Here is an 18,221-nt window from a genome sequence, read left to right as displayed (position 1 = left end):
GAGGCCAGGCTGGCAGTTCCCTGCTGGCAGCCAAGGGGGAGGGAGGTCTGCCTGAGTGAGGAAAAGGAAGAGGCCTGAATGCCTGAACAATGTGATACTGGTGAGAGATGGAGAAACCTTGGAGTGGTTCGAATGTTGTTATAGCCCGATGGCTTAGATTTATGTTATAGCCTAGGGGCTTGTGTTTTGTTTACTGTTACACCAGAGGTTTGGGTGAGGCTGTTAAGGGTTGGAAGAGGCCTCATAGGGGACCCGCAGCAGCGTGGGAGACCTCAGCCCTGGAGAGTGGGCCATGATTGAGAAGCCCCAGAGGAGGGGGCAGCGACCAATGAAAGCCAAAAGGGCAACATTGGGAGCGTGCCAAAACCAAACGCCAGAAAGGACACAGTATAGGGAGAGCGCCGACTCCGAGCGTCAGAAGGGCGCAGTACTGGGAGAGTGCCGAACTGGAGCGTGAGGAAGGGCGTGGTATGGGGAGACTGCCGACTCCAAGGGCCCAGTACGGCTGAGCGAGACAAGGTCGTAGAGAAAGCCAGAGCACCAGTGAGGTGCAGTGTGAGACAGGGCTGCAGAGAGCCCAAGCACCCAGTGAGACACAGCGAGAGAGACAGGGCTGCGGAGAGCCCAAGTGCCCAGTGAGACATAGCAGGAGACTGAAGAACGTCCAGTACATCTGCGAGGCTTGGGGTGTGGTACAGGGGTGGTTGGAGCCTCGCATAGCCCATACGGCCGGGGTGTGCAGAACACCCATTATAAAGACGGGATGAGTGATAGCAGGAGAACCGTGGCCAATAGGACAAAAGTCAGCCTCCCTTTAATATATATAAGACCAGGATGTGGGAAGTGAGATACAGGGTGCTTTTAGGCAGCTTGGCACAGTACGGTGGGCAACTGGGGGAGAGCATGGCAACGCTAGGACTCCCCCCTCCTGTTGCAGTGTTCTAACTGAAGTCTGAGAGGTTTCTGCAAAAGAGAATTCCCTTGGACAAAGGGAAACTTAAAATCAATGCAACTTCACCTTGCTTCGGTTTTCCTAACGTTTCAATGGAAATGGTGGATGTATGCACATAGGAAACTTCCTGTCCAAAATTTTATAAAGGCATCAGATAAAGATCTACAACTGAGACCCCCTCTAAAACAAAATGTACTACATTTCCTGTTAAAAATCCTGGTGAGCAGATCTATGCTTGGAGTGTCCCACTTCTGAAAAATCTCCCTGATTATCAATGACTTCTGCTAACCATTCCTGGTGTGAAAAAGAGTGACTAAACGTTAATCTGCTGAAATATTCATCTGACCTTACCAATATTTTGCTGTGATATAAATTGAATGTGGAACATTATCTTTTCAACAATGTGGACCGCTTACTGGAGAGAGTCCAGCAGAGGGTAATGAAAATGGTTTGGGTCTGGGCCATGTGATTTATGAGGAGAGGCTGAGGGAAATAGGCTTATTTAGTCTAGGGAAGAGAAGAGAGAAGGGGGATTGAATAGCAGCCTTCAACTCCCTGCAGGGGGGTTGCAAAGAGGATGGAGCCGGACTGTTCTCAGTGGGGGCAGACGACAGAACAAGGAGCAATGGACTTAAGTTACAGCAAGGGAAACTGAGGTTGGATATTAGGAAAAACACTCTCACTAGGAGTGTGGTGAAGCATTGGAGTAGGTTATTTAGCGGGGTGGTGGCATCTCCATCCTTGGAGATTTTGAAGACCCAGCTAGACAAGCCGTGGCTGGGATGATGTAGTTGGGGCAGGTCCTGCCTTGAGCAGGGGGTTGGACTAGATGTGACCTCCTGAGGTCCCTTCCAACACAAATTATCTATGAGTCTATGATAGCAGGGGATGATCTGACTTCCCTCTGCCTGTCTCCTCTAAATGATAGTAGTAGTGTTGTCTATTGTGACTTATTTATATGTGTTTGCTTTTTTTCCCTGAATCAAAACTAAGAACGTTATATATGCCAAGTAAATTGTTTGTAATTCTATTGTGTTTACATGAAACTAAGATACTTCTTCTATGTTGCTTGTATCTGAGGATCCTGCAAGTGTGCTCCTTCCTTTATCATTGATTTGAGACATCCATCATCAGAGTTAGAGATGGTTGTGGAGGACCATGTGTGGGACACTTCTGCACACATAGGACAGATCCTGGTGCTGCAGAAGGGAAAATGGTGCCTGTTGAGGATTTTTTTACATGGGGTCCATTTTGTGTTTCCTTAGATTATAGACAGATTTTAGCCAACCTTGAAGACAGTAGGCAAGTTCTAGCATGTGGAGTAATGTAGACACTGTAATGTTGTTTTCATGTGCTTCATGGTATCAGACCTGATGTGAAGAAGGTAAGGCACAGCTGCGATACAGATGAGTTGAGCTTCTGCACACTTTATTGCAAAGACTTTAATAGGAATTTGCCCTTTTTTCCTCCTAAACTTATGTTGGCAAACAGCTGTAGAATGACATTTAAATTTTCTGCTCCTTGTTGTGGGGAAGAGCCGGGTACCAGCCAGTTATCTTGGTACAGTTGTACTCGGATGTGTTTTTGTAGCAATGCTGTACTTCCATCCGACATTTTGTGAAAACTTTTAGGGCTAAAAACATCTGTCTGAGCTCTTCCATGTGGGCTAATGTTTTGAATCCTCCCTGAACCTCATATTTATTTTGATTCTTCTTGCTCACAAAGTGAAGAGAAATGTCCCGCAGGTTGAGATAAGTGAACCAATCTAATGGTTCCAGACAGGGAATTATGATGGAGAATTCTGGACTCCTGCTTTCCATTGAAATTACAGTTTTTTTGAGACCAAGAATAACTTTCCCAACCGCCTTTCTAACTGGAACTGGGGAAGAACAGGAAAAACAAAACCTCTCCCTTGATATTGCATAGGGACTTTCTCTCCAATTCTGAGGGAGGTTGTTGTAGAATCATCTCATGAGAGAAGCACCTGAAAAGGGAAGGGTGTGGGGAGTGGGAACTGAATGGTATCACCCACATTAATCGTATAAAGAATGCCTTGGTCTGCGTGGATTTTCTTCTAAGCTTCCTGAAAATAAGACAGTTCCCAAAAAAAGGGTGAGTGAATGGAAAAATTCTACTACAGTTGGTTTTCAATGGTAGAAATAACCGCCAAATTCCCTGCTTGCTGATGGGCAACACTCACAAGACTGAAGAAATCGAAAGAGCAGAATGTGGATTATGAAAACACTTTTTTGTCTTTTTTGCAGGCATGGTCAGCTTGTGATCTGGCTAATAATGCAGCTGATAGGACTGCCTCAGTTGTGCTTCTTTATATTGTTTCCTCTTTGCTGGAAAGAGGTATGTCCCTAGGGATCTCAGCATCATCCTTGAGTCTTTCAATGCACACAATGTTTTGCCAGCTTTAAAGCAAAAGAGCTCAGAAATTTTAACAAATGTAAATCTTCTATAATGTTCTGGAGTTTTTAAAGTAGACCAGACCTGTGTAACCATAAAGCCCCTCTTCAATACTTGGTTCCTTATCCTTCCATGTTGTCTTATGCTTGTTCCTTGGTCCTTTCTCAGGCAGCAACAACCACCAAAGATCCAGGAGTGGGTCATGTAAAATATCTCAAACTCTAATGCTAGCAACCAGTCCCTTCTTCTGAAGTTCTTGTGTGTTACTGGAACAATTGCTGGGATCTACGATAATGCTTATACAAACACTAGGAGATCTTCCTTTTGTTAGCACAGAAATTGCATCTAGAAGTGAAGAATTCAGTGCTTCCATTCATTTTTGAGATTTCTCAATCATCTCTACTAGAATATTTGAGATCTCCCAATATTTTCAGTAACTCCTGAAATGGCTTATAGTCACCAGGAGGGGAAGAAGATGTCACTGCCATATCAGAACAAGATACAACTATGAAGCTTACAGGAAGGCTGCTTCTCAGTTGCCTGTGGTTATTGCTGTGTAGGAGATTTAACAACACTGAGACTGTCCGTGATACAGAAACACAGGACTGAAAGGGGTCACTGAGTTTAGTTTCCTGCAATCACAACTGTAGAACAAACGTGTCTCCAAAAGGGTCCACAAAAATATCTACTTCCAAACATCACGGTCACAAAGCACCTGCCACAAAACAATACCGTATTTACTCCCACCAAAATCAGCCCTACAAAATTGTGGCACATATCTTAAGTGAGGAAGTTGATTTTGTCTCCCCTGAAATAGAAGAGCAGGGCCTAGAAGCAAACAGCTGCTGTGACTCATGGGTGCTGCTTCTCTGTGGCCCTGAAAGCTGGAAGGACAGGGTCCAGTGTTAACTCTGACAGTCTGAGCACTTTGAGGTAGCCCAGAGCAAATGAGCTGCTTAATGCAGTCTATAGTCTTGGTGTGAGGGCTGTGGTATGGAAACAACACTTTATATAAGTTCCTATAAATAATAAAGAACTATTTACAGTAGCAGGAGGCACACAAAGGAGCCACTAATGCCTTGTGCTCAGAAGAAGGGGGGAAAAAACCTCCAAATATCCCTGGCAATGTGAAACAGGAAAACTATTTTTGGATTCCAGTTTGGCAATCAGTTTAAGTTAAAGCAAAACCCACCAGCCAGGCACCTTTTCTGCCTGAGAAAACTCCTAGAAGTACCAATGTACCTATGCTGCTCATCACCTCTTGACAAGGCCTAATGTCCAGGGCTTCAGAGGAAGGCAAAAAAAACCCACTTCAAAGGCCAATAATACATTTACCATTGTAAATAAGAGTGGGAAGGAGGGTTTTCTGGCCACTAAGATGTCTGGTGAAAGCCATGCAACATGGGATTCATAGAATATAATATAGTGCAACCAAATACCACCTACATATGCAAACAATCCACACCCACACAGATCACATTTCTTATTCAATCCCTTTAGGGGATATCAAACACAAAATCAGATATCACGTCCTCTGATTCCTACTCTTAGAACATCCCTGTCCTCTCTCAATGTCCCTTCTATAAACTTACCAAGCTCTGGCTCTCAGCAATTCAGGTGACTAATTCTTGTCACATTATTCATACCATTCCAAACTTAACTCCTTTAATAGTTAGAAACCTCCTAATTCCCAGTCTCAGTTTAGTGGTGACTAGTTTTTATCCATATGATCTTGTATCACTGTTGTCCTTTAACTTAAATAGCTGTTCTGCATTCAGCCACCACCAAAGTATGTTTATACCAAGTACACCTGTCCCCTCTCAACTTTTCTTTTCCTGTGCTAAAGAAACCAAGATCTTAACCTCATCACCTAAGAAAGGTTTGCCATTTCCTTAATCATCCTGGTAGCACTTCTATGCACTTTTTCCAATTTAATTAAAGCTTTTCTTGGAAAACAGTAACTAGACCTACACACAAATGGGGTCTTATTAATGCGCAATGTTTTTCATACTTCCTGATCCTTACTAAACCTACCTTGCCTAATGCATCCTATGACTGATCTAACCTTTTTCATGACTGCAGCTCATGCTCTTTCTCTGATCAACAAACACACTCGGCTCCCTCTCTCCATTGCCTCTACTCCATAAGCCCCAGGTTAAAGCAAAAGACATTGGTATATATATCTCTGAGTGTGCGATTTGCACTATTAAATTGCATTCCATTTCTGATACTTCAATCCACACACTTACTTATCTTTGCTTTAGTTATTCTCAATCAGGATGCCACAGCACCCTGGGGTGCCTTGAGGTCCTTTTTGGAGTACCATGCAATATTACAACTGTTAGGTGTACAGACATGATCCACAAGAAAAAAGAAACAGATTTCAAATAGAAATCCAGTCTCAAAAATATTCTGACCTGTTGTGGTCTGTCTGAGATTTTTTTGCAACAGAATAATTACTCTATTGTTTTTCTGTAGTCAAAAAACTAGTGAAAACAAAGCTGGCATTTTCCAGGGGGTGCCTTAGTTTTATCAGAGGGTGTCTTGAGTCAAAATGTTGAGAACCCTTGCTCTAAAATAATTCAGTCCTCCATATTGGCAATACATCCAAACTTTGTCATCTGTGAATTTCATAAGCTTGTATCTAGTTCTTGGATGCAAGGTCATTAATTAAAAATGTGCAAAAGGATGAGGTGGATAGAAAACTGGCTATATCGTCAGGCTCAAAGGGTAGCAATCAATAATAATGGCTCCATGTCTAGTTGGCAGCCAGTATCAAGTGAAGTGTCCCAGGGGTCAGTCCTGGGACCGATTTTGTACAGTATCTTCATCAGCAACCTGGAAGAGGGAATGGAGTGCATCCTTAGCAATATTTCAGATAACTGATCTGAGGGGGAGCAGTAGATAGGCTGGAGGGTAGGGCTAGGATTCAGAGTGACCTATATAAATTGGAGGATTGGACCAAAAGACATGTCATGAAGTTCAACAAGGACAAGCGCAAAGTCCTGCACTTAGGAGGGAACAATACCATGCACCGGTGCAGTCTGGGGCTGACTGGCTGGGGAGCAGCTCTACAGAAAATGACCCAGAGGTTACACAGAGAGATTGTGGACTCTCCATCCTTGGAGACCTGGCTAGACACAGCCTTGGCTGAGATGATCTAACTGGGGCCTGTCCTGCTTTGAGCAGGGGATTGGACTAGATGTGACCTCCTAAGATCCCTTCTAACCCTCATTTTTCATGATGCTATGAGTCCTCAGACCTATCCCTAAAGAACTTCATTAGTATCCTCTCTCTAGTCTTCTGACTCTCCTTTCAGTATAACTCCTGGTAGTCTCCCTTTTAGCCAGCTCTTCTCCGTTCTATTAGTGTTAATTCCCATCTTCATTTTAGCTAATAATGTCCTGTAAGACACAGTATCCAATGTTTTGCTTAAATCTAGATAGATTAGGGTTACTGCTTTGCCATAAGAAACATAAATTATTTTGGCATATTAATCAGACATGACCTTCTTGGACAAAGCCACATTGCATCTTGTTCCATTTTCTGTTCACATCCATGTCCTTAATTATTCAGTTTCTGTTCCAAGATTTATGTGCTACTGAGGGCAAACTACCAGGCCTGTAGTTGCCTGAGTGTCTTTTGAAAACAGACACCAGTTTGCTATTTTCCAATTACGGGGTAAATTAACAGATGCATTGAAAAGACTGCAAGATTCCCCTGCTGAAGGAAATTTAAGTTTAGGATGTGTAGGAGATGTAGGGTCTCCTCTTATACAATGATAATTGCCAGGAACCCAATAAGCTCATGGGAGGAAGAAGCTGATGAGTAAGACGGAAACCCTTCCCTGCAGTCTCTGATGATGAAAATAGGATTTTTTTCCCCCTCTCAGTGACAAGGCTGGTCTGAAAATGGTCCCTGGCATTTTTAAATGAGACTCTCTTTTCCAGTCCTTTAGTAGAGCCTAGTACTCATCTAGAAATCGTACTTGATTACTTCAAAAGCAGACTCTGGGAATGTGGAGATTAAGTCTCCTATTACTGCAAATGAAAGAAACTGGAGCAAAGATTGTCTGATCTGAACACCCTGAATCTGAAGTTAGATCCATAAATCTGTGTAATAAAAATAGAATATATATAGATATACCACTTACATATGTATTTTAATATAATAAAAGCTGTGGCATTTCTGGCTGTGTGTCTGTCTGTACGTAACTCTCTGGGCCAACTGCGAATGTGGGGCCTGGAGCATTACAGCTGGAGAGATGAGAGGAGGGGGGTGGGGTCAGAGGCGGTCGGGGCCAGGCTGCGCTCCCTGTTGTGGGGCACAATGCGGGGAGTGGCCCTGGCCTGTGGCACAGGGCTTACAGCTCTGCAGGGGGGTGGCATGTGGCACACCTGGGGGGGGCGCATGGCCACAGGGTGCCGCGCGCCCCCTGTGACCACACACCATGCCCCACCATGTGCCCTGTGCATGCCCCCAGCGTGCCCTGCACCACACCCTAGGGCCATGCCCTACGCTGCAGAGCAGCAGCCAGAGGGTGTTCCCCACACTGAGGCTACTCCCTGGGCCATGCCCCGCAGCCACATGCCACCCCCCCGCCCACATAGCCATGCAACGTGCCCTGCACTACACCCTGGGGCCACTGCCCACGCCACACAGGTACAGCCAGCAGGCACTGCCCACGCTGCAGCTGCTTCCTGCGCTATACCCGGTGGCTGCGCACCCCTGTCCCACGCACAACCTTACACCAAGCCCACCCTGCACACCTAGCACCACACCCTGCAGCTGCGCGCTACCCCCACCCCCGCATGCCCCGCACCACGCCCCGGGGCTGCTCCCCACACCATGCAGGTGCAGCCAGGGGGCACTCCCCATGCCGTGACTGCTCCCTGCGCCATGCTCTGGGGCCGCGTGCCACACCCCACCCCATGCCCCGGGGCCTCTGCCCACAGCCACAGTCGGTGGGCATTCTGCAAGCCCATGCTGCCCACTGCAGTTGTGCACCCCGCCCTGGTGAGCCCTGCACCACTCCCCAAGGCCACTCCCTATGCCACGTGGCTGCAGGCAGGTGCTCCCCTCACCATGGCTGCTCCCTGCACCATGCCCCAACACCCCCGCCCCATGCAGCTGCACGCCACACCCCCCTGCGTACACTGCGCCACACCCCGGGGCTGCTCCCTACACCATGCAGCCAATGAGTGCTCCCCGGGTCGTGGCCACTCCCCGTGCAATGCCCCACAGCCATACTCAGCCACGTGCTACGCCCCCCTTGCGCAGAGCAACAGGGAGGGGTGGGAGTGGGGCTGGACCCAGAGCGGCGGGGGAAAGGCCCAGAGCCAGATGCAGTTTTCCGTCCCCACCTCCCGCTCCCCCCATCATTCATGACGGGCATTTTGCTAGCTTATATATAGTTTTGTAGTTTGGTATCTCAGCATTTTCTAAGTTGGAACAGCACTGAACAGCCGATAGATCGTTTAGAGTGTATTTAACTTTCAACAAAATAAATATTTTGTATGCGTATCATTCAAAGGCATAGTCAGACCATATGAGAGGCATAACCTAAAACCAAATGATTTTGGTGCTACCATAAAGCTAATAACCAAGTGCCAAGTGTTCTTGACAAAGATAAAAGGGCATTAATCAAAAAAGACGTGCCCATATAAATCCGATATGAATACTATATATTCATAGTATGTACAGAACTCATTTTATAATTAATGCTGACAAAACTTTTCTGAGATGAAGGGGCTATATTAGACATTCCATCTTGCAGCCTCGGCTGTGGTTAGAAACAACTGATGGATGCTTGGCCTAGTCCACTTCCTTTATGCTCTCCATGGAAGTGGGCGTGAAGTCAGCCAGGGGCAGGCACTGGCCAAGAAATACTGATTTACAGAAATACTGATTCTGGGGCCCTACATGCACCAAAAAGTGGCATGGATGTAGACATGTACTCAGGAGAAACAGCTAATTAATTATGTTTGAGTTTATCACTATCCCACCATCCTAATTCTTACTAATAATATATAAATCTAATCCATCAGACTGTATCATGTTCAGCTGCCTATGCCAGATGGAAAAAAAATGCTTTTTTTTTTCCTCATACAATTTAGGTTTAAATTGCACACAATAAAAATGAAGAAAAGCAAAGCATGTATGTTATTATCAGTGGTGGCAGCGGCCATCCCTTGATTCAAGGATGATCTCTACCATGGCTCATTGATGGGTCTTGAGGTGACTTAAGAGTCCAATCTTTGAGCCACAGACCTGTCCACAGAAGTTTCAGGTCTTTTTGTAGGGGAAAGTAGGCCGTAGGCCAGGATTTCTCTCCTTCTTCCTCCGCTCTCTCTTCTCTGCTTCAAAGGCAAGATGCTGTACCTCAGAACAGGTTGCCGCTTGGTTGAGGTTGCTGCACCACTGGAGTCAGTCATCAGTCAGCTCCTCCCAGCTCTTGATGTCAGCATCCGTTTTCTTGAGGTCTGCCTTCAGTGTGTCTGTGTAGCATTTCCTCTGGCCACTGCAAGATATCAGGCCATTACTAAACTGGAAGTAGTGCGCTGGTTTTAGGAGTCAAGACATAGATATCATATCATGCAAGTCAAATATATGGCCTATGGGCTGGATCTGGCCTGTGGAGCCCTGTAATCTAGCCCACAGTGCTACCCCGGACCAGCCGCACTCGCAGTAACAGGGAAGTAGCCGCCCATGGCACTCAGTCTGGTCCTGGGCTGCACTGCCTGTGGTACCCACTCAGGGTGCTCCCAAGCTCTGGCATCCCAGACTGGCCTGGGTAGATGCCACCTGTGCTGGATCAGGCATGTGTGGGCAGGGGATTTGTCTAGAGGGCACACCACTCTTCTGGCTCAAGGGCCCAAATGAGTTTGGCACCCCCTGTCCACGTAGTCAAAACTCGGGAGCAGCTTCTTAAGGAAAAAGGTTATGTGAGTTAAAGGAACACATCACCCCAACTTCCTATATAAACTCATTCACCCAGAAGGAAGCATTAAAATCTTCAGCTCCCATTTAAAAAATAAATCCTTGGAAAAAATTTTGGGGAATTTTGCAAACAAGAAATATAATAAACGTGACTGATTACATTTCATTTAAACACAACCTTTATCTATTAATTACTTCTGTGATGAAACTCATTCTAGCTGAGACCAAACTTTCATACTTAACTGAGTGCCATGGCAGATTGTTGATGCTATGTAAGCAGTAGCATGGATGGACTCAAACACAAAGCAGTTTCTTTGTGTAGATGTTACTAAAAGTCCCTTTTTGGGGAGCAATGGACAATGCACAGAAGATTGTCTATAAGCTCCAGCATGATCACTTCCTGTTTTCAAATATTCTTTTTGTTAGAAAAATGAAAGTTATTAGTTACTAATGGGTTTTGTTTTGACAAATAATGAAGGGCCAGGCTGGTGACATGCAAAACTGAAGCCCTGACTGCATTTAGGAATTAGACCCACAGCACTAAGTAATGAGAGGTGAAACTACTGACACATCGCTATTATAATTTATTGTTCATATCAATATAGGATGTAGAAGCCCTAGGTATGAACCAGGACCCCAGCCTGGTAAGTACTGCACAAACACAAAAGAGGGTCTCTGCCCCAACCTGTATGTTGTTTCCTAGGTTTCTACCTTTACTTTCCAGGTCATGGACCCATGCCCCCTTGGTCATTCATATCCTCAGGCATGTAGCATGTGTGATGGGACAGAGCCGCTTCCCCCAGTGAAAAAGAGCTCTCTCATGACCAAAAAAGACTTGGGGGTCATGACTGACCACAAGATGAACATAAGCCACCAATGTGATACTGCAGTCCGCAAAGCGAACAAAACTCTGGCTTGCATCTACTGATGCATCTCGAACAAGACCCAGGATGTCAGCCTCCCACTTTACTCAGCCTTTGTGAGGCCACAGTTGGAGTACTGCATCTAATTCTGGGCCCCACAATTCAGGAAGGACGTGGAGAAGCTTGAGAGTCCAGAGGAGAGCCACGCACATGATCAGAGGGCAGGAGAACAGGCCTTATGAAGAGAGGCTGCAAGCCATGGGACTGCATCCTGGAGAAGCGCAGGCTCAGGGGGGACTTGGTGGCAGCCTATAAGTATATAAGGGGTATGCATTGAGATATGGGAAAACGTCTGTTCGCCAGGGCACCCCAAGGGATGACAAGGTCCAATAGTCACAAACTCCTGCAAGACCATTTTAGGCTGGACATAAGGAAAACCTTCTTTACTGTCTGAGCCCCCAAGGCCTGGAACAAACTCCCCACGGAGGTGGTGCAAGCACTGACTCTGGACATTTTCAAGAAACATTTAGACGTTTATTTTCCTGCCCCTTTGGGTGGGGGGCTGGACCCAATGATCTTGCGAGGTCCCTTCCAGCCCTAATGTCTGTGAAATCTATGAAAAAGAGATTGAAGGGAGGATCTCTGCCCTGCTCTACCTGCAGCCACTGTCAGAGTTGAAGGGAGAATAAAATCAGCTCAGTTGGAGATGACTGGTGGACTGGACAGAATCTCCTCTCTTTGCAGCTAGATGGTCCTGTGGAGGAAGGGGGATCCACTGACCACACAGGGGAAATGAAGAGTAGAGATGGCATTCCTGTTTGTGTAACCTGGCCTTAGAAGAGAGCAGAGCTGGGCCACCGGAGCACCGCTCCAAGCCTGCTGTGACAGCATGGTTCAAACCCTGAGCTGCCCTGAAATGGAGCTGATGACATTTGTGTTGGGCATCTAAATAAGACCCTCAGGGACCGACATCAAAATCTTTATCCTTAGACTCAAAACCCAGACCTCTGCTTCTGAAAAAAAAAACGTCCCTGAAAGAAGTCCCACTTTCATTCACTCCTGCCCAAACTTTAGGTTCCTCTTACAACCTATGGTTTTGAAAATCACCTGTTTCATGCTCAGAACGTGCCCTCCTACCCCTTGAGATGAGTTCACCTTTTACACAAAGGTAATGAATCCCAGAACAGAGAGGCGGCACTGACCAACTTGCCCCAGTTGAACTCGATGTGGAATAGTGCAATCAGCTCTGGACATCTCCATCAGAAAGGTATTGACACACTGGAAAGAAGTCAAAGAAAATGAACAAGCTTAGGCTGAAGGCTGGAGGAACCGAATTGTGAGAAAAATTACCTCCTTCTCTCTCTCAGATAGTCTACTGAACGTTAAAGCCATCCATATATTGTATCCTCCATTCTCTATTGTGCTCCATCTCATGTTTCAGCAGATAGCATCTCTAGGTCTGTGCTGCACCATATGAGGAAAAATTAAAACAGTTGAAGAGGAAAAAATAAGGAAACGAAATATATAGAACTTGACTAAGTAACATGAGCAGAAGGAAACACCATAAGCTAAAAAATATTTGAAGGGAATAATCATATGGGATGATGCAAGGAGGAAGAGCGAGAAGCAAAGCGTAACATTTGAGAGAGAATAATCAGACAATATCAGAAAAAACATTTTGATAGAGAACCTTGTCACATGGTGGCCTAAGCTAAACCAGTTCATCTTACTATTCGTGGTTCAGTATGACGATTGCAGCTGGGTAGAAATTACTGTATATACCTAGCGTAACAAAATGGATTCTTAGGCTGCGCCCAGATGAGTGCAGATGTTTGGTTCCCCAGGGACAAGTAGCAGCGGACACCTTGTGCTGTTGCTGCTTGTCCCTGGGGAACGCCCGTGCCTGTGCGTGCCCTGGCATGGGGCAGGTTACCCTGGGTGGGGTAGGGAAGGCTGGGGCCAGCACAGTTGCTGGCCCCAACAGTCTCACCTGGAGGCTAGGGAAGCTGCAGCCATGGTGATCCCACAGGTGGGAGCCTGGCCGGCAGCTGGATTTTGGCTGTGACTGGCCAGGCTCCGGTTTTGGGGAGCGTGCACTGCTGCCACATGTGCCACCACACTTTATTTTTTCCACGCAGGTTTTTTTGACACTGGGATCTCCCGGGGTCAAAAAAACCCCTCATCCTGCAAGGCAGCAGCACAGGGAATGCCTGAATATGCAGTGTGGTGGCGCAAATGGGTCTGTGATGCCACATAACACATGACCATATGGATGTGGCCTAGGAGTTGTTCAAGCAAAAGAACAGCTCGTGTCCTCTCTACCTACCTAGGTAGTGTAGCATCAGGAGTATTTCCAGAATCATAATTCTACTTACAAACCAGCTGCAATGTTCTCCCTAGAGTAATGAAAAACAGCCTAGCTTTTTATGAGCCATGCCAATCTACTTTATTGTGCATTACTGAACAACAACATTGCAAAGACCCACTCACTAAAACAAAGGAGTAGATGCAATATTATATTAGCTCTCTGAAAACTGAGAGGAGGTCTCAAGCAATAATTTAATTACATTTTTTCTCTGTGAGCTACACCATATATGTCAAAAATTGCTTTAGTTTTTTTGGCATAATAATTTTAGTTTGTGCCATACTGGGTGTATTGGGTGTTTTTCTCATCTACACCTCTAAGATACATTAAAGTGTGTAAAAAAACCATTTTCTCTCCTAAGATGCTAAGAAGCCAGGATTCTACCTTAAAGTGGTTAAAAACAGCCAGCTAAGTATTGCCAACAGGCAACAGCTGCTTTAAATTTAAGGAAGCAGATGGGCCATTTTGTGGAAAATAGACCTATAGCATAACTGTAGCCATGAATGCAGTACAGCCCACTTGTTTCAGCACACCAAAGACCAACCCCATATTTACCCAGCAGCATAACATACACTGTTTGCTGCAATCCATCTGTTCACCTAAGATAAGCGCTGTCAAGGCTGTTCAGCATTTGCATAGGAGATCGTTAAGGAACACCTACAGCTATGGCTGGGTCTGTGAAAGCATTCCCCCACCCTGCTCCACTGGTGACAAGAATGGTGTAGGGCTCATCTGTGCAGCTTGGCCCTAAAAAATGCGGGTGTCCTGTCTATACTAGTTCTGCCATATTGCTGTGTCCATGGAGCTTCCATGACGGCAGTGCAAGGATGGAAAATGTCTGTCAAAGGTATAGTGCAGACACAGCATTGGCATTAGTGGGTCAGTAGGTAACAGCAATTCTCTTCGAGTTACCATCCTTGAGTCAATTCACCAGGACAGCGTTACGAGGTGCAGCTCTGCTGGGGTGCTGCCTTTTGGACAAAACACAAAAGCCACATCCCTGCCAATTTATGGGCATTAGAATCCCACGTCCCTTTTTGTGAGAGCCAAGTGCTAATCTTTGAACTATGACTTGGTTAAATCAAAAGTAGATTATGTCTTTACCCAAGAAAAAACCCGGGGGTCTTTTTTTAGCTCTTGCCCCAAATTTGGCTCTTGGCAGGACAGAGAAGTCTCTAATCTACATATCAAACCAGATTACCCAGCACAACTAAAATGATAGGTTAATGCTGAAGTGCTATTCACTTTCAGATTGGGAAATCCACCTACCTTCCAGAGTGGATGCAGAGTAATTAACTCAGCCTTCCCAGCCCTATCATAATCAGCCCTGGTCAATATGTTCTTACCATCTACCTCCTCCCATCTGCTGCCTGGGTAGTCACCTACCAGGTTATATAGATGTGTTCAGCACTTAAAAGTCCATGCTGCACAGAGCCTTCAGTTTTGGCAACATTTCTATTGCATCTCTACAGCACTTGAATAGTGATAACATGCAGGAAAATATCTGCTGGCTGACCAGAGGCTGACACACAATTTCTGGTGGACTTTCCAATAGAGATGGGACCTTTACAGCAATGATTTCAATGATGTCTCAGACTAACAAAATCTCACCTTTGAAGGATAGTGCTCACATTATCCTTCCCCCCATTTCCTCCTTTCAAACCGAAGATGTGACAGATAAGGCATCTCTTACATCCCTGGACCCAGTCCCAGTTATGAGAGGTGCATTTTCTGACACTGACTGGGCACATCTACATGTGTGCATTTACTGCGCAGTAACTGACTGGGCACGTCTATGCGTATTCCACAGTAAATAAGGTGACTTACGCTGACTTGAGCATAAATTTGATACCTGTATCATGCAGGTATCAAATTTACGCCTAATTAGTTACTGCACAGTAACACATGTGTAGACACTTTACTGCGCAGTAACACTGTATGTGGACTAACTTTAGTCTCAAGTCAGTCCACACACAGCATTAATGCGCTTATCAGCTGTACATGTAGATGCGGGCTTATTCCTGCTTACTGCACAGTAATTTACTGCGCAGTAAATTTAAGCCAGTGTAAATGCACATGTAGACATACCACTGTGCGTCTCATTCCTGGCTAATGTGCTCTTCCTCCTCACAAAATGCTGTACAATATACACAGCAATGTAACACATGCTGGCATCCAAATGGGTGTGTAGGCAGTGCCGTGTGCCTTCAGCTGGCCAGATACACATTCCACCATCATTTTGCAACTGCACCGTGTGCAACCAGAGGCTGACACAATTTTTGTATCATGCAGGTACCAAATTTACACCCAATTAGTTACTGTGCAGTAACACATGTGTAGATGCCTTACTGTGAAGTAACACTGTATGTGGACTGACCTGAGACTAACTTTAGTCCCAAGTCAGTCCACACACAGCATTAATGCGCTTTAACAGCTCCACGTGTAGACCATGACCTATTCCCACTAACTGCACAGTAATTTACTAGAACATACCAAACCACAGGTGATTCACTTTATTGGGCAGTGGGCTATGACAGCTAGTACTCAGGAAGAAGGCCAGCCAAGATCTTACCTTGGCTAATATGATAACTTTTATGCAGATGTCTAGACTGCTGTTGAATCCAACTGTGCTCCAAGGACCCTTGAGGATGGAATATGCTATATAAATTAAGATCATTACCACAGATATTTTCCTCAGCAGACTGTAAATTTGTAATTCATTTTTCACCTCATTTCCATGAACACTTCATAAATCATTTATGGAAGTGTAAAAGTGTTTTGTCACTCCATGTTTAGCTGTACCTTTTACAAGTGTTTACGGGGGTTGTGATAGCTACAGACTCGTCTCTGTGTCCTTTTTCCTGCCAATGATCCCACCTTTTCTCTTGATACGTTGTCGCCCCCGACTCCCTGGGCACCTTTTTGCTGTTTTTTATGCTGCCTCTTATATGTGGGGGAACCCCCTCAACAACTTCCCAACCAATTCTCTCTTCAAGTCCCCTTGTTAGCCCCAGTTGTACTACAGTGCTCACAATATGCAAGCCCTTTTATTCTGTGCCTCCTTCCTCCTACTCATACATGTTTTGGATGCCCTGTCATGCCTTAAACCCCATTTAGGCTGCATTCTGTCTGGGCAGGGACTATCTTTTATGTCCATACAGGATGCAGCAAAACAAGGCTCTGATCTTATGTAGCTTATTTCATTAGTCACAAGGGGCATATCTATGCCACCTTCTTCAGAGGTGCCTGGGCATAATAGTAATATATCAATAATAAGAAATTATTAGGTTTCACATCAATACTTTTCATTGTTGAGTGGCAGTAGGTACTTGCAGTTCTGCAGTTTCTATTCCTGTTAGAAGCAGACACTCTTAGTGCCATTTGCATTTCATGCACACTGTCCCATTTTCCTTAACTGTGGTAAGAATAAGAGGTCCCATCCTGGGCAGAAGTCCCAGTTGGGAAATCACTGCCTTGTCCCATGAAATGGCCATTTAATGCCTGTGCCGCTCTCCAGGAGCTCACGCAGACAAATCGGCTTTGACCACAGACCGCAGCAATCACCTCACTGCTCAACACGCTGCTGTGATCCCTTAACCACAAAACTGAGGAAACTCAGTTGACTCCTGCATGTCAGTATTTTGCATTTGAAATGGGTCTGGCTTGGTCCTCCCTAGAGAAGCGTGCTTTGGCATCCCTCTTGGCATGCCATTGCCATTTCATGCTGAGCACACTGCAACAGGCTGGCTAGCGCTCTGGAACAGTGGTACTCAACCTCCAACCCACGGGTCGAACGCGGTCTGTGGGGCCATGCCGTCCTGCCCATGGGGCACCCCACAGGTCTGGCAATTCGGTGGCAGTGACATTTATGCTGCCACTGCTCCACCTCCACCCCATTTCCACACCCGTGGGGAGCCCTGCAAGCTAGATGGCATGGCTCCCTGTGTCAGATTGCATCAGTACCTGGGTCGCTCTGCAGTCAGATCCAGCATGCAGGTTTGTCCTGGATTGCACCCATGGAAAGACCTGCATGCTGATCATCCCAGGCTGGATTTGGCTTGTGGACTAATCCCACCTGTAGGATGTGGCCTTGCGTGTCTAAAGCCCATAGGTGCTACATTGGGCACGGTGCATCGACAGCCGTGTAGGTGCTACATTGAGAACCGTGCATGTCTAAGGTTGCGTAAATGCTCCCTTGGGACCCCCCGCATGTCTAAAGCCCGTAGGTGCGATGTGGGGCACTATTTGCCCCTAAATCCCCACAGGCATCGTGCTGGGAACTATGCACGTCTACAGCCTGTAGGAACTGTTCGTGTCGAAAGCCTACAATTGGAGCCACGCATGCCTAAAGCCCACAGGTGCCATGCGAGGAGCTGAGTGCATCTAAAGTCTGTAGGTTTTAAGTGGAAACCGTGCCTGCTGGGACCTGTGCGCACCTAAACCCCGTAGGTGCCACGCGAGGAGCTGCGTGCACCTAAGTCCCGTGGGTTTTCTGGTGGGAACGGCTCGTGCCTAAACCCCATAGGTGCCGCGCGAGGAGCTGCGTCCCCCAAGACCCGTGGGCTCCCCGCAGGCCGCGACCTCCCCAACATGGCGGCGGCGACGGCAAGGGCCGGGCCCCCCCCATGATGGCGGCGGCGGCGCGGGCCCTGACGCCGTACGTCGCCCTCCCTTCCCCCTCCCGCCCTCC

General features: G+C 46.3%; 1 long non-coding RNA gene across 2 annotated transcripts in view; it reads right to left on the bottom strand.

Annotated features, from left to right (window-relative positions):
• LOC109292283 overlaps positions 1-17,287 on the bottom strand; it is a 24,080-nt gene extending 6,793 nt beyond the window's left edge. Inside the window, exons 1-3 of one of the 2 annotated variants that reach the window (XR_002096091.1) lie at positions 16,104-17,287; positions 12,274-12,444; positions 9,746-9,910 (exon numbers count right to left, since the gene is read on the bottom strand). This is a non-coding gene — a long non-coding RNA (uncharacterized LOC109292283). Of the gene's footprint in view, positions 1-9,745; positions 11,169-12,273; positions 12,445-16,103 lie in introns of those variants that run through there. The other variant, XR_002096090.1, reaches the window with a different exon arrangement.
• Between the last annotated feature and the right edge of the window lie 934 nt (positions 17,288-18,221).

This window comes from Gavialis gangeticus, unplaced genomic scaffold (genome assembly GCF_001723915.1).
Source record: "Gavialis gangeticus isolate Ggan-Ray unplaced genomic scaffold, GavGan_comp1, whole genome shotgun sequence".
NCBI classification, from domain to species: domain Eukaryota; kingdom Metazoa; phylum Chordata; order Crocodylia; family Gavialidae; genus Gavialis; species Gavialis gangeticus.
The sequence above is the reverse complement of the archived record's forward strand: the minus strand, read 5'-3'. Positions and strand labels throughout refer to the sequence as shown.